The following is a 4,630-nucleotide window of genomic DNA, read 5'->3' as shown; positions in this document are numbered from 1 at the left end:
TAAGAAGAATTGTTTACCTTAACTGTTTTTTTACTATGCGTATGCACTGGTTTCAATATGAATGAGTTTTATTTTTCTACATATATAGGTTTATTTATGTAAATTGATTAGACTTCCCTATGTGATTAGAAGTTTAGTTTGTGTATTATTCTAACTTCATGTATATCTATAATTGTTCTATTTGGCTAAGGTCCCAAATATTTTTTTGTGTCCTTAACTTTAACTTGGGCTTCAAGCCCATTATATTTTTTATGAATTTCACGTGTCTTCAAGTAAACACTGATGTGTCTTTACTTTTGACACTTTGACTAAACTAAGTCAACTTCATTACCTCCGAGTTATTACCCGCCAAATTGGAAATGAACAATAAACCCCAATAAAGTCATTGAAGTTGAAACCCCAAAAACTCGGATAGTCATTGAAGTTGAAAGAATAAAGTATCCAAGTCATTGAAGGTTTTGATCGATTACCCGCCAAAAAATCCTTTTGATTACGAATTCATTTTCAATTTAGTTGTTTATCAATTGAGCTTTACGTTCAAGTGAACAATAAACCCCTACCTTTAGTCTTTTCTAGTGTCGTTCCTTCTTCTTTCTCCTGGTTTATCTTTTGGAGCATTGCATTTAACAATGAAGGTGATGAACCTAAATTGATCATGAATGACGGATTGGAATTTGTTATCTGGGTAACAATTACAACAGTTACAGGTATACTTTTTTCTCTTATCGTTATTAACCTTTTTGTATTGCGATTTTTTTTTTATTGTTATATATATATATATATCAAATTTGTTTTTGATAAAGAGTCCATCAATCAGTAAATGATAGATCTAATAGGAAAAAACTGAAATGCAAAAGAAAAAAGATTAAAAATAATCATCACCATCATATCATATATATTCGCTCTCGTTCTCATTTTGACAAAGCCTTTTTTCTCTGATCTTTTATTTCTCTTTGACAGAGGGCAAGCTCATCCAATTTGAAGTTCCACACCATATTTTGGACCTTCTCAGAATCTAGATTTTGAGCTCTGGAGGTGTCATTTTAGATGCTAAAATCTAAATTAATTAGAGCTATTTCTGTCATCAACAGCAAGGGATATTCAGACATGGGAATATGTACCTCTTGGGGCTTTCCTTGGAGAAAGCTTTGGTAAGCCATAAACTTCCATGGCTTGTTAAACACATTGAGTTCAATATACCGCAAAATTGCCGCTGCAAAGTTTTACTATTATGTATTTCTAATAAAGGATTTGTGCTCTTCTGTTTACTGTTCTGCATTTCCATTCATTAATTTTGACGACCATAGCCTATTTTGTGTCCTTGGATGTTTTCAGGAACAACAATAACACCTTGTTGCTATTTTTCTACCATTAACAACGTGTAGTTGGCTTACCCAATGCTAACCACCTTCTTAGGACAGATTAGCAAACAAAGAATTACTACATATCCAATTATTTTTCTTTACATACACTGAAGACATTAAGCGGCCCAATGCTAACCACCTGCTTAGGACAGATTAGCAAACAAAGAATTACTGCACATCCAATTATTTTTCTTTACATACACTAAAGACAATGAACTTGTAGAGTTTCTAATTGAAGGGAAAGGTCACAATTCAACACCCATAGTCCCACACCATAACTGTAAAAAAAATACAAATATTAGTAGAATCAATTGCATTATTAACACAATAACATCAAATGATTTCATGAAAAAAAAGAGAATAATAGATATTAATGTTCCAAAAACTGAGTTGAACTTTTGTTTCCAAAACCTAAGTTCGGATTTACAGCTTTGAGATGAAGTGGGAACCTGATTTTGATAGAATTTGTGCAGCTTACCATGTTGTCTTCTTATTGTAGTCTTTGTAGATAATACTGAAGAACAGGAAAGTTTAAAATCAACAAACCATGCATGTTGTCTAAGAAGCCGCAGGTGTGTGTATTGGGGGCTTTTACGAACCTAGGATGTAGGAAGTTGCTCATTTGAGTTGTCACACCTCGATACTGCTTGGTTTCATTGTGTTTTAATTTTTTAATTTATATTTTTTCCCCAGTTCATCATCAATCAGCAAGCTCTTCCATGCCTTCTAAATCTGTTGACGCATAATCATAAGAAAAGTATTAAGAAAGAAGCTTGTTGAACCATCTCCAACATCACAGCTAGAAATAAAGAATAGATACAGGTTTACTGCATTCCTTGTCTTGAGTGTCATTTCTTTGGCCTCTTTGGATCTTGTGACTGATTACTTGCCTAGTGCATGGAGGGTGTCAAATGAGGACTTTATCTTTACAAATTAGCACGTCGTTGTGACAGATCTATTAAACCATTAAGTATAAATGGATAAAAGAAATTAACTCACTTGATATAGAAGCATGTTAAAAATTCAAGGAACACTTGTGTTTTTTATTACCACCGTTGATGTACTTACTAATCTTTGCAGGCTGTGCTGCTTACTATAGTATATGGATTGATCATGAGATTAATCTCTACTTTCTCATTTGTGTAGGCTGTGATTGAGGCTGATATTATTAGACCTCTTGTCCATCTTCTGCAAACTGCTCAGTTTGATATCAAGAAAGAAGCTGCTTGGGCAATCTCAAACTCTACTTCTGGTGGCGATAATGAGCAAACTAAGTATGATTCTTTTCATTTTATTTTTCCTCTTTAATTATTATAGTTGGAATGTGCATTTAGCTGTTTGTCGTCCTGGATGTTAGGTACCTTGTGAGCCAGGGTTTTATAAGACCATTATGTGATCTACTTGTTTGCCCTGATCCAAGAATAGTTACTATTTGTCTGGAAGGGCTTGAAAATATTTTGAAGGTTGGAGAAGCTGAGAAGAACCCAGGCCACACTGAAGGCATGAATGTCTTTGCTTAACTTATTGATGAGGCAGAGGGCTTGGAGAAGATTGAGATCCTCCAAAGCCATGACAACACTGATATTTATGAGAAAGTAGTGAAGATCCTGGAGACTTATTGGTTGGAGGATGATGAGGAGGCAACAGTAGATCCTCCTGGTGGAGCTGCACAACCTGGCTTCAACTTTGGAGGAAGTGAGCATCCAGTCCCTTCTAGTGGATTCAACTTTGGTTGAATGTAAGATTATTAGCTGCACTGTGGATTGTATGCTCTCTTTATTTAGTTCTTTTGCGAAACAAAATGTTTTCTTTAATTTTCCTTTACTGGTGCTAGTATTACTGGTTGGACATCGTTTAACTTAAACCTGAAAAAGTAGTTCTGGACCAGTTTCAGTCTAAATTTTCATATAACCACTATCAATGCATGAAATTTTGCTTTTTATTTGAGCATGATTTTGCTACTGTAGATATTTTCTTGACTGCTTGGTGAACCATAAACTTCCATTGCTTGTTAAGTTTTAATTGTTGTAAAGATGATTTGAAGAAACTTGAAAAAAATTCTATTGCCTTGAGAGGTATTTCAAGAGGGATTAATTTGTAGATTTATCTAGAACTTCTATAAGTAGAGTGTTCAAAGCAATTTCCAACTCTTATAGGTTTTCTGTTGTTTGGAATTAGGTTTTTTTGTTTGCCGCACTTTTTCTTGGAGTGAACTAATATAGTAAGACACAATGTTACTTCTCACATCCTCTCTTTGTATTTGAGACTCCTTACAGGATTTCATTGTAGACTCTATAAGCTCGGTATTGCAAATATTTTTATAGTTTTTGGTTGATGTACTTGGTTTCTAATTGATCATGTATGCAATTAGGTGTTTTGTGTTTCTGACTACAGATGTGTTTCTTGGCAGCAAAGTAAAATGGTATTTTCTGCTGCTGAAGATTTACAAAGTCGATGATTTTTTCTTCACTGGACGTCATATGGCGAGGACTGGACTTCCAGGGCCTTTCATTGTTCTCCGTGCTGGACCTCAACGCTTAGACAACTTTCCATATCTTTTAGTCTCTTTGTTGGCTCGCACCCAGAGGTCATCAGTTTGTCTTCCCTAAAGTGAAGTTGGACAGTGGTAAATTGGTGTTGAGGGCGAGTGTAATTGCCTTTTCCTTGAGCAATCTGAATCACCTACTCATTCTCTATTACTAATGAAGTCTGTATTTCGACCGAACAGGCTATATAGGTTGTGAAGTTGTTACGACCTTTCAGGTGGCCAATATTGTTTCAAGCTTAACTCTGACAATATTTTAGAAGGAGTTCAACTTCCTCTGGTAGGAGTTCAATTCTGTTTCATTACAATTTGGTGGAGTTAGTATTGGGGGTTGCCATTTCTTCTCCATTTTTAGGATCTTTTGAATTGTTTGTCCTATGATTTTCCTTGCAAAGCTAGATTCTACAACATCAACATATTTACTTCTTCCTCTTTATTTTGAACACAGACATTTTCTTCTTGGTTAGAAACTTGCCATTGAGGGAACGATTGATTTGCTGTAGAATTATTTTCGTGGGGCAATAATCCTAACATTAACATATGTGTCTATATTCCAGTAAGAAGCAAAATGGAACTATAGTTTCAGACTTTCAGTGATTGACAGATATCTGTTTTTTTAAGTTACAATTCATGACTTCACCAATTGAACTGAACTATTACCTGGTTCAGTCTGTATACACTTATCTTTCATCTTCCCTCGCACCATTTCCAAATCTTTCCA

At 34.8% G+C, this 4,630-nt stretch overlaps 1 pseudogene across 1 annotated transcript; it reads left to right on the top strand.

The window, feature by feature from the left end:
* The first annotated feature begins 339 nt into the window (after positions 1 to 339).
* On the top strand, positions 340 to 4,379 carry LOC147504140 (importin subunit alpha-1-like; annotated as a pseudogene). The gene is made up of 6 exons (XR_015220346.1): positions 340 to 707; positions 961 to 1,151; positions 2,058 to 2,186; positions 2,511 to 2,638; positions 2,722 to 3,059; positions 3,775 to 4,379. The product of XR_015220346.1 is annotated as an importin subunit alpha-1-like (transcript).
* Positions 4,380 to 4,630: the final 251 nt, after the last annotated feature.

Source organism: Coptis chinensis, chromosome 4 (genome assembly GCF_015680905.1).
Source record: "Coptis chinensis isolate HL-2020 chromosome 4, ASM1568090v1, whole genome shotgun sequence".
NCBI classification, from domain to species: Eukaryota; Viridiplantae; Streptophyta; class Magnoliopsida; order Ranunculales; family Ranunculaceae; genus Coptis; species Coptis chinensis.
The sequence above is the reverse complement of the archived record's forward strand: the minus strand, read 5'-3'. Positions and strand labels throughout refer to the sequence as shown.